At 41.4% G+C, this 12476-nt stretch overlaps 1 long non-coding RNA gene across 3 annotated transcripts in view; it reads right to left on the reverse strand.

Annotated features, from left to right (window-relative positions):
- Positions 1-700: 700 nt before the first annotated feature.
- LOC137252865 (uncharacterized) overlaps positions 701-12476 on the reverse strand; it is a 132535-nt gene continuing 120759 nt past the window's right edge. For all 3 annotated transcript variants that reach the window (XR_010953673.1, XR_010953674.1, XR_010953676.1), the window contains one exon: positions 701-1241. This is a non-coding gene — a long non-coding RNA (uncharacterized lncRNA). The remainder of the gene's footprint in view (positions 1242-12476) is intronic.

Here is a 12476-nt window from a genome sequence, read left to right on the forward strand (position 1 = left end):
AAACGTTCGTCTAAGGAATTCAATGACCCATACGTTACAAAAACTGTTTTTATATCATTGGTCAGGCCTATTTTCGAATACGCTTCAATAATTTGGAATCCACGTTATCAGGTTCATTCTGACAAGCTGGAATGGTCCAGAAACAATTTTTGTTTTTTGCTTTAAAACACTTAACATGGGATACTTCCAAAAATCTTTCCCCCTACTGCAACCGGTTAAAACTACTACAGTTGCCCACGTTAAAGAGCCGCAGGGAGATGCATGGGGTCTGGTTTATTGTACAACTAATAAGTGGGCCGATAAATAGTCCATTTTTGCTTGGCGAAATAAAGTTTAACGTTCCAACTAGGCCATCTAGACATTTTCTTTAAATTTTTTTAAGCTACATGCAGATCGAATTATGAAATGCATGAACCACTTCGCTGTTTATGTCATGATTTTAACAAACACTGCAATAATTTTGAAGCCTGTGACTTGTTTCTCAGTATTAAAAAATGTCATTCAACTACATTAAATTTGTAATTTGAAATGAAGCAAGAACGCTAACCGTGGTAATACTGCTCAACCCTCTATTTTAAATATGAAAGTACTAGTTATTGGAAACTTGTTTGCAAAATTGTGATTTGATCATTGTCTTTATATGTACATATGTACTCAAATTTATTCTGTATAAATTTTGTCTACTATTAATTTCCTCTATTGTTGCCATGTTCATAAATTCACGTGTGCCCCCTACTGGGCAAACAGCTCCCTCATGAGTACTTTGAGCGAGGTCGTTTGGAGATACTTACAAGAATTCGTTTACAACATTTTAAACTTCTGCTTACTTCTAAGTTTTGAATTCAAATTATCAAGCGTTTAATTAAATAATGTTTAATATTATTTTAAAATTGATGACTGAATATGTTATTTATATCGTCCATTATATCTTTAAATTGTCTGTATAATTGTTTAATTTGTAGACTGATAAATAAAATTAAATAAATAAGATGTGCGACTTAAAAATTTAAACTTTTTTCTACTTATTTTTCATAGACATATATTATGTGGGTATTAACAATAAACAGGATTCATATAATACAATAAGGCGGCTCATTGCTGATCTTCTACACCCATATCTGCATCCATTGTATTTGTTCTTCTAAACGCGTAATAGCTTCGTTATACGAAAAATTGTACTTATCCGTGAATATGTGAACCAGCCACTCAGGCATTAAGGGATTGGCAAATAACGTAGAGTACTGTAAATATAAAAAAAAGGTTAAACGTTTTATGTACGCATTAAAGATGGCTCAAGCCAACATCGCCTAGGAGCTTAAGGAGTCATCTCCGTAAGCATTATGAGGTAATCCGGCACCTGAGAACTCAGCCGTATGAAGCAAAAAACACAAGCAGGTCCTCAGTGAACTCCAAAAACAGGCGTCGGACCTTTATGCCAGGAATTGCCCGGTGAATCCAGTACTCAAAGAACAGTACCCAAAACTTGCGGAAGAGGTTCGCACACTCCCCAGGGAAACGCGAGTCACTCTAGCTCAACTTCGTTCTGGATACTGTAACAAGCTAAACTCCTACCTATCCAGAATCAACCCCGTCATACAAAATGTATACCCTGCTTGCAATGTGTCCCCACATAACACCAACAATCTCCTCAATTGTAATATAGAACCAACGCCTCTAACACCTCTCTCACTATGGTCCACCCCTGTTGAAACAGCAACTTTCCTTAGACTCCCGTTAGAGGATATTGATGAAAATATGTGATCGGTCGCTCCTATTGGATGGGGCGAAGCACTGCTATAACAACAACAACAAGCCGTCGAATATTCTAAATCATCTAAAGCAGTAGGCCCGTCCCTGAATGCCTCACAAATTGAAACTGGCGAGGGTGCTACCGCTAATAAAACCAGCTAACATAGGAGTTTCATATCGTCCGAACTCTCTCCTATCGCCAGTAGTAATTTCACCATAAGCCTACGACTTGCCAATCATCCGCAAGGCTTTCGAAAATTGCTTACCACCACTGCTCTGAATGACATCAACACACAAATAAATTGCGAAATGAACCAAGACCCCATTATCCCTAGAATATCATAATTCGTCGAAACGACGACGCATGTTTTTGTTTTTAGTTTTTCTCCTTAAATTATGTTTTTTTTTGCTGATTTTTTGTATAGATAATATTAAAAAGCTAAACTGTTTTGTCTTATGTCTTATGAAGTATGATGTTTACGTATTAAAAATAAGTATGATATTCTAGGGTTATAAAACAGTACTCGTAGCGCTAGACTTATCAAGACCTTTGACACGTCAATCACAGAACGTTGGCTCTAGACTTTGAAGTGTCTGCTCAATCTAAAAGGTGGACTGCAAATTATATGTGTGGTCGGCGGGCATCGGTGCAGTTCAGGAACCTAACATCAAAACCTGGAAGAATTAAACCAAATCCTCGGCGGTCTTGTTTACAACGTGTATGCGGCAAATTTCGGCAATATTGAACACCCATGTCGATGGCATGACGTTACCAACTGACCTACAAACAATAATACTGGGTGTGACGTTCGATCAGGACCCACAACCTTAACAAATTCTCAAGTACATTGCCGGCAGCAAAAGTGTTTATCGCTACAACAACTAAACTCACCAACCATCTTTTCAATTACAATGTGGAACCAACGCCTCTTACACCCTTATCTCTTAGCAAATTTCCTCGAACTCCAAGTTTCCCGTAAAAGGATATTGATGTGTGAGTGATCGCAACTTTTGGATTGGGCGAAGCACTGCTACAACCACAATAAAAGTTAGTGGTGTTATGGATACGGGAGTCCTTTTCGGATATGAATTCGCTAAGCTCAGGCACGAGGCCGACTGCCGAGAGAACCCATTTTGCACCCCTCGAATCTTAGGGCTTGTGTGTTTTAGTTGTCTTTTACGACTGGAATGTTCTACCATGGGAATGTAGTGAGGCCCTTAGCCCGGTGGTGACCGGAAGGTTCGATCAGGGCAACTCAGAACGTTCGCATGAAATTCGGTGAACCGAAGTCATATCCGACAAAAGCCCTAAAATATTAAAAAAGTGAAATCTGGGTGGGGTCTGCCTTTCTTATTTTAATATGATTGGTTTTATAAGGGATCAAAGGACAGATAATTTTTTAAAAAACATTAAACAGGATATACATATTTGGAAGAGCCAAGGGTTCGAACTTCAAAAAATCCATTGCCCAGAAAAAGGTTAGTTTGTCGTATAATGAAATATAGAAATATTTTGCATACCAATGAAGTGCCTTTTGTGTTTTTACGTACACTTCATCAAGTTTGGGCATCATTTTACATTGCTTTATATAGTATATAAGTTCAATAACAAAATAATGACTAATGCCATTATGACCGGTAACTTTTGGCTTTGAGCGCAACTTATGGAAAACTTCATCCAGCTTATGCTTATATTAAGAAGGGTATTTAAAATTTCATCAGCGGACATATCATCCAGTGATCTGTTATAAAGCGAAATTCTAAATTTAATATTCATTGGCATAATATGATAAATAATCAAATATATGTACTACTCACAATATTTCAAAATGATTTCAACCATTTTTGACACTTCTATTAAATCTTTGAATATATTCTCCATATTTTCATTAAATCTCAATTTTGCCTTTCCGCTGCGTTCATTATCTGCAATTTCTTCGGGTGTTGAATAAACAATACGTCTACGACGCCTCTGCTGCTTTAGTTTCTTTCGCCTGCGAATATTTACTAGTTTTAGATGCATTTTTCGACGATTTAACTAATTCTTCAGGTTTCTTCTTACCCAGCCATTTACTCATGGGTAATAGTGCAGTTTACGGTACGCACCGAAATTTGGGCCACAATTTTCGAGTGAGGTATCAAGAGACGCGTATTCACGTCTAGGTCAAGAATTCGATAGCGGAAGTTAACTTTTTTTACCCGTTCAAAAGATATTAACGAAAAACCGAAAAAAGACCCGCGGGTCCCCCCGAAAACGGGGGTGGGATCCATAGTATTTTTGCGCAGAACACCTTTCTGCGTTGGCGGCCTTCGGCCGCGCTTGTAAAAAATAACCCTGGGCTACGCCATGCCAAGTCCGGGTGTGTGGTATAACTGTGGCTACCGCCACGGTGTTGCACAATTTTTTTTGTGGGTACAACACAACAACAACCACATTAAAATCGCCAAATTCAACTGCAAATATCTCCGGACAGAGATACTGAAGACTTCGACGATGTTTGCACCGAACCGGTTATTTTGGGTGCCACAAGTTTAGCTGGCGTCGTCTCAACAACAAAATAATCACTTTCAGAACCAAACGTTTCCGTACGAGATCTTTTGATCGCTTTTGGTTCTTGAAATTTTCACTCTCAGCGGCGGATACTTCAAAACGTATTGGTTTTACAGGCGAACGGCGTTGTTCTGGATTTCGCCTCGGATTTGGTTTCTGCTTCCTGCTTGTTCTTCTCTCCGCTGCATTTGTTAAATTTGAAAATTTTTGGCTTATTAAATCTATATTATCACTTTTTGTTGACAACAAAATACATGTCAGTTTTCTTCTTCCGTCACTTTTGACAGAAAAAATTGAAAGAACGATTGACAGTTTATGGTCAAGCGGCAACAACAAAATACACGGGAGGGTTGCATTTTCACTTATGCTTCTACCTGGTAATTGTACCATGTACCTGGCATCAGAGCACTGTACTCATCATCGTTATAAAAATTTTGAACTTTCAATTTTACTTCATCTTTAATTTTCCTCTCTATAAAAAAGATGTAATTGAATTTTCAATTGTATTTCAAATATTAATTTTACATTATATATACCTGATTTCGATTCAGGTGTTGAAAGTATACCTTTTTCTTCAACCAACATTTTCGCTAGCCTTGTCATATGTCTTGATGAATTCATAGTTTCACAAATACGCCTTTCAGTCCATTTTTCTGGTAATAATGTTAATATTTGTATTTTCAAAGACTTTTCCGTTTCTTTATCGTTGAATTTGTCACACAGCATTTTAATTAAAGCTCGAAAGTTTTCACCATCATCATCGATCGATTCTTCATTAGTAGAAGAGAGTAAATCCTTTTTCAAGTTCTCAGATATTTTAGTTTGTTGTACAAAAATTGATTGTCTTTTGACCTTCTTGATGGAATTGGTGATTGGTTCAACAGTTGTAAATCGCGGTTTATTACAGTTAATTGATTTGCAGCGCTAACTTGGGATGCCGGGGTTGATTGTAAATCATCTGTGTTACTGTCACTATCAATCTGAAGTTGAGCCAGAGTGACTCGCGTTTCCCTGGGGAGTATTCGTTCCTCTTCAGTAAGTTTTGGGTACTGTTCCCTGAGTACTGGATTCACCGGGAAATTCCTGGCATAAAGGTCCGACGCCTGTTTGTGGAGTTCACCAAGGACCTGCTTGTGTTTTTTTGCTTCATACGGCTGATTCTCAGGTGCCGTATTTCCTCAAAATGCTTACGAAGGTGACTCCTTAAGTCCCTAGGCGGTGCTGACTCATCAATCAGATGTCTGTGGGGATGCCCAGTTTTCTGGGTATTCAACAGGAACTGGTTAGCATCTCATTTCTCTCCCTGATGGGGAATATTCTCGCCTCATTATGTAGATGGTGTTTTGGGGAAATAAGAAGACAGCCTGTGGCGGTTCTGAGCGCAGTATTTTGGCAGGCCTGTAGCTTCTTCCAGTGGGTAGTTTTTAGGCTTGGTGGGCATATAGGGGACGCGTAGTACGCAAACGGCTGGCCAATTGCTTTGTATGTGGTAATGAGCGTTTCTTTGTCTTTTCCCCAAGTTGTGCCAGCAAGGGATTTGAGAAGTTTATTACGGCTCTGAATTGTAGGAACAATTGCAGCTGCGTGCTCACCAAAATGTAGATCCTGACCAAACGTCACACCTAAGATTTTGGGGTGTAGGACGACATTTGGGACGTCGCGAATGATGACATCGACCGCAGGGACAATATTTTAGAACGTCAAGGATTTTCTGTCCGGTCGGGCGATGCAAATCTAGAAATCATCAACATCTACATCCCTCCTGTCACACCTGTTGCCCCAGTGGATACCGCCCTGATATCAGCGGTGTACTCACTGGAAACAATCGCATTATCTTTGGCGATTTCAATGCCCATCACGATCTATGGCATTCAAACTTGTGGGTGTACAGTAGGGGTGAGATGTTAGCGGATCAAATAGAAGAAACGACGTTCTGCACTATAAACGGAGACGCCCCCAAACGTATGGTAGGAAGCTGTCACTGGAAAAAATCGCATTATCTTAGGCGATTTCAATGCCCATCACGATCTATGGCATTCAAACTTGCGGGTGGACACAAGGGGTGAGATGTTAGCGGATCAAATAGAAGAAACGAAGTTCTGCACTATAAACGGAGATGCCCCCACACGTATGGTCACAGTTCGCCGGATATTTTAATCGTGAAGGCAGAACTCGTAAACTGCGTCAACTGGCAGCCGATGGTAACATTGGCATCCGACCACCTGCCTATACTTATTTCGCTCGAGCGTCTCGCCGACTTCATCGTCGCAGAAAAACGCTTTTTCATCAACTTTAAAAAAGGAAAGTGGGACGAATACAAATCCTTTACAGCGTGCTTTAGAGATCCCGAAATTCGGCCCCACTTCCCGGCAGAGGCCACAAGTTTAGCGACAGAACGTGACCTTATAAGACAGCCGATCCCGGCGACCCCCAAATAAGGGATATACACCAACGCATCAGATTGCTTGTGGATGAACACAAGCGTGCGAAATGGGAGGAGCACCTAAGCGGTTGTAACCTCTCTGCCGGTGTAGGTAAACTTTGGTCCACTGTAAAGTCCCTATCAAATCCGTCTAGGAACAATGACAAAGTTTCCATCGCCTTTGGCTGTTGGATGAGAAAAAATGCGCGAGCTCCTTCTGCCGACAATACATTATGCAAACCATCCAAAGCAGTGGGCCTAGACGGAATAGCCATGCCGATGCTTAAAAGCCTAGGGAAAGAGGGTTTCAAATACTTAGCACATGTCTTCAACCTGTCTCTTTCCACCTTTTTCATACCCAAAAAATGGAAAATGGCCAAGGTGGTCCCGCTACTAAAGCCTGGGAAGCCAGTTAACATAGGAGAGTCATATCGCCCGATATCTCTCCTATCGCCAGTAGCCAAGACGCTTGTAGCCATTTTGCTCCCACACTTCAAAGCAAATTTGCAGCTAGCCTGTTATCAGCATGGCTTTAGAAAACTCCATAGCACCACCACCGCGCTAAATGCCATTAGCAGCCAGATAAATTGTGGTTTAAATCAGAAACCCCACCATAGAACAGTACTCGTAGCGCTAGACCTATCAAAAGCTTTTGATACGGTCAACCATGGCACGTTACTGCAAGACTTGGAAGGGTCTACCCTTCCCCCATGTCTTAAAAGGTGGACCGCAAATTATCTGGGTGGTCGGCAGGCATCGGTGCAATTCAGAAACGAAATATCAAAGCCAAGAAGAATTAAACAAGGGGTGACTCAGTGTGATGTCCTATTCTCACTTTTGTTTAATTTTTACATATCAAAACTACCTTCGCCAACAGAAGGAGTTACTATAGTTTCTTACGCCGATGACTGCACTATGTTGTTGTTGTTGTTGTTGTAGCGATTAGGTTGCTCCCCGAAGGCTTTGGAGAGTTATCGATGTGATGGTCCTTTTCCGGATACAGATCCGATACGCTCCGGTAACACAGCACCATTAAGGTGCTGGCCCGACCATCTCGGGAACGATTTATATGGCCACATTCAACCTTCAGGCCATCCCTCCCTCCCCACCCCCAAGTTCCATGAGGAGCTTGGGGTCGCCAGAGCCTCGTCTGTTAGTGAAACGGGATTCACCGCTCGAAGGTGAGGTTGACAATTGGGTTGGAGAAGCTATATATTGCGCTACACAACCCCTTGAATCCCATGACTGCACTATAGTGGCCACAGGCCCGGGCCCAAAGATCGATGAGCTTTGCAACCGAATAAACGGCTACCTCCCTGATCTCTCCAGTTTTTTCGCCACGCGAAACCTAGCATTATCACCGACTAAATCACCACCTTGGCCATTTTCCATTTTTCGGGAATGATAAAGGTGGAAAGAGACAGGTTGAAGACATGCGCTAAATATTTCCTAGGCTTATAAGCATCGGCATGGCTATGCCGTCTGGGCCCACTGCTTTGGATGGTTTAGCATGACCGATGGCATCCTCAACCTCTTTGGCGGTGATGGTAATTGGCGACGCGCTGAATTTATAATTATGTGCGTGTCTGTTGGCCCTCCGTTTATCTTTGTCGACCGTAGAATGCATAATATATTGTCGGCAGAAAGCTCTCGCACATTTTTTGGCATCCGACAGCACTTTATCGCCAAAGGCAATGGAAATTTTGTCATTGTGCTTAGACGGATTCGATAGAGACTTTACCGTGGACCAGAGTTTACCTACACCGGCAGAGAGGTTACAGCTGCTTAGGTGCTCCTCCCATTTCGCCCGCTTGTGTTCATCCACAAGCAATCTGATGTGTTGGTTTATATCCCTTATTTGGGGGTCGCCGGGATCGAGCTGTCTTATAAGGTTACGTTCTCTAGCTAAACTTGCGGCCTCCGGCGGAAAGTGAGGCCGAATTTCTCGAATTTTACCGGCGGGAATGAAGCGAGCCGAGGCGGATTAAAAGACCTTGCGGAAAGCACGCTCCCCTTGGCGAGCATCAGTCGGGTTTGGGAGGACAGCAAAGCGGTTGTCTGTAAATGATTTGTATTCGTCCCACTTTCCCTTTTTAAAGTTTTTGAAAGTGCGATTTTCTGTGACAATGAAGTCGGCGGTACGCTCGAGCGAAATTAGTATAGGCAGGTGGTCGGATGCTAATGTTACCATCGGCTGCCAGTTGACGCAGTTTACAAGTCCTCCGCTCACGATAGATATATCCGGCGAACTGTGACAGCTTCCTACCATACGTGTGGGGGCATCTCCGCTTATTGTGCAGAACGTCGTTTCTTCTATTTGTTCCGCCAATATCTCACCCATACTGTCTGCCTGCAAGTTTGAATGCCTAAATCGTGGTGGTCATTGAAGTCGCCTAAAATAATGCGATTATTGCCAGTGAGTAAGGCGCTGATGTTAGGGCGGTACCCACTGGGGTAACAGGTGGTGAGAGGGATGTAGATGTTGATGATTTCTAGGTTTGCATCGCCTGACCGGACAGATAAGCCTTGACGTTCTAAGACACTGTCCCTGCGGCCAATGTCGGGACCAAATATTGATATTGCACAGAGTGGTGTGTAATAAACGCGAGGCCGCCTCCATTTCCGCTCTCACGATCTTTTCTGTGGACATTATATCCAGAACAGGTCTGCAGAGCAGATCTTGCTGTGCGTTTAGTCTCTTGAATCGCAGCGATGCGGATGTTGTGCCGCTCCATGAAATCGACTATCTCCGTGATCTTCCCAGTTAATCCATTACAGTTCAATTGCAGAATTCTGAGGTGTAACGGGGGAGACGTCGTCACTCTAGGAGTAAGTGATGGGTGACTACGCATCGGTTGTGCAAGGCTAGAAAGCAACTGCTGTTGTGGCCCTGGGACTGGACGTCCTTGGGTAAGCATTGGGGTACCCGGTGTATTTGGGCTTGCGACCTGGCAACATGGAGCAATGAAACCCGTCGGGGGGTTGCCGTAGCAGAGACCAGCACATCTAGGAAAGTGGCACCGTCCAAGGCAGGAGCTGAAATGGGCGGATGTCGCAGACATTTATATTCTGTGCTGGCAAACGGTGCAAAGGGAGGTTGGGACTAAGAGTCTGTTTCCGTGGCCTACACGATTGCTGCCGGAAAAGAGGCGGGAAGAAGACGGGGGCAATGGCTGATGCTCAGTATTGCTTCCGACTCTACTACGGGGATAATAGTAGCAGCCGTTTGAGTTCTTGTCGCAGTGGGGCGCGAGCAGGTACTTGTTGTGGGTTGCTGAGCAGCGGGGCTGCTGGAAGGTAGTGGGGGGGGGGGGGGGGGGGCTAAGGCGTTGACTACGGAACGCCATTGGGCGTGAACAGCAAGGAGCGCCAAAAGATTTATAAAAGTTACGTCGACGACGGGTTTTGGGATAAAGCCCGGAAAAACCTGCCCGATGCAACCATCCCTTACACGAGACGCACTGAACAGAGTATGACCGTCCTAAAAAGATTCTTTTCCGGCAGAGTTAGCAAAACCATTTCTCAGAACCGGGGGATCCGGATTGGGTTCGATACCTTCCCGGAGCAAGAGAATATGGAGCAGTCAAGCTGCAGGGAGCTGTTGGTAGTTGAGCCATGGTATCACTGAAATAAATATTTCGCCATATTTAAAAGCAAAAACACGTAAAGAGTAAACAACTTGAAGAAAATGTAAGAAAATAAATAGTTTGTTTACGTGCGAAACTATTTAAAAGGTAATAATTTGTAACAGTCGATTTAGTGAGCCAATAAGACTTATATGTAATATTTGTGGTGAAAAAATTACAGAAGCTACTTTTTCTGTAATGCCATGCTAAACTCATCGCCTTTCTCAGGTCTTTCAGTGCAATACTTACATAAAAACCTGCTGTGTGAGCGCGACTTATGAAACAGTAAAAGTCCAATCTAAAGCTTAGTAATATTCTATGCATTTGATGGTAACCCTAATAGCGATACTGCATTAATTGTGAATTTTGTCAACTTGACAGTGGAGAGATGTCAAAACACCTGCACAAAAAAGAGCAACCTCACACTTCCGCTGGCGAGAGTATTTCCTTTTTTGAAGTTGGCGTTGAAGCAGATCGTTTAATGTGAGTTGAGTGGTCAATGCGTGGTGCTTTTGTCAAAGCAAAAGTATTACATTTTTCACAAGCCCTCATGTAAAAATTATTAAATTAACTAAAAGAATCCGGAGTATCAAAAAAATATTGAATAGTTCCACCTCGTGATGTAAGTTAAATTGAATGCCCAGCAAATTGCTATTGCTCTTATGACGTAAAACGTGTTCGAAACAAAGAAGCCTCAAAAGAAGAAGCAGAACGGAGGGCACAGCTATAATCGACAGACGGGCGTCAAAGTAAAAATAGACAAAACAAATCAATAGCATTTTGGAAAAGAAGGCATACAATTCTTCTTAATACCGAAAAGTAGCAATCGAACCGGATTTTCGCTAAACAAAATGACTGATTTTATATTTGGTGATCAAGCCAGTTCCGGTAATTATGTTTTTCAAAGTACATTTTCATACATTAACACTCCACCTGCAAGTCCAAATGCCCCAAATTCACTAGTGAATACACCACCACCTTATCTTATATTGAAGCCAATACAAAAACAGACTTCTTTATACATATATAAACCTGTTACCATTCAAGGAAAACAGATATTGCAGAAGCGTTCTAGCTCCCCAATTACTATAATCCGGAATGTAAATAAAGTTCCAGCCAAAGTAATTATGTTTCATTAGTAAATTATGGCGAAGATGTACGTTTGCCAGTTTTAACAGATTGATCTCAGCTGTTGAAAAATTTCCTAAAATAGCTTTATAATTGGACGAAATCTCAATTTGCATAATATTAAAAATTCTAGTTTTTTTTTGCTATTTTATATTTTTCATTATATGTTAACAAATATTTATTTTACATTCATATACATACATATGATGTATACATATGTGCTGTATTATTGGAAAAAAAAAATTTTTGATTGTTATACAAATTAAAAAATGCCAAGATTAAGTAAAAAATCAAAACTAAAACGTCTTTACTAAGATATTGTAACGAATTCACTTGCAAATCCTCTTATTTGCAATCTTCTGCTAAGTTCGAATCACTAAACTGTTGAATAAATAACTCCAATATTGAATGATGGAAAAATGGCCTTTATTAAAGTACTTCACAATAACACTTATACTTTGCTACTCGCTGGCTTAATAATCAAACTGATTAATAACTCAAATGAAACTCTACTATTGGCCGCCAGATCGCGTGCTTAAGCAAACTGATTGATAGCTCAACTCAAACTGAATTACTTCTTACTCGCCTGCTCCGCTTTTATAGTTTACGCTGCATACTTCTAGGCTCTTCGATTTCCAGAACTTACTAGTTAGTTTCGGCTAAAAAATCGCCAGCCACAACTACGTGCACAAATTATTGCTCTCTCTTGTGACAACTCAGATAAGATATATGTATGTGTTTGTGCATTGCCGCTCCGCTGCTCGTATACGTACATATGTGTAGACGCAATTATTTATTCGTTTATGTAGATACATAATGATTGAATTATTGATGTGAATGTTTGTAGTTTACAGTCTCTCGCGCATACATAGGCGTATAAGTAAATGCATCAGTGTGTGACATCTTTCGGCTGCCTTATATATGTGTATACATGATTTGATTATTGACGTAAATACTTCTTATCGTGGCCTTAGCATCGCCTTAGTGATGGTATAACTTA

The sequence above is a fragment of the Eurosta solidaginis genome, chromosome 5, assembly GCF_040869045.1.
Source record: "Eurosta solidaginis isolate ZX-2024a chromosome 5, ASM4086904v1, whole genome shotgun sequence".
NCBI classification, from domain to species: Eukaryota; Metazoa; Arthropoda; class Insecta; order Diptera; family Tephritidae; genus Eurosta; species Eurosta solidaginis.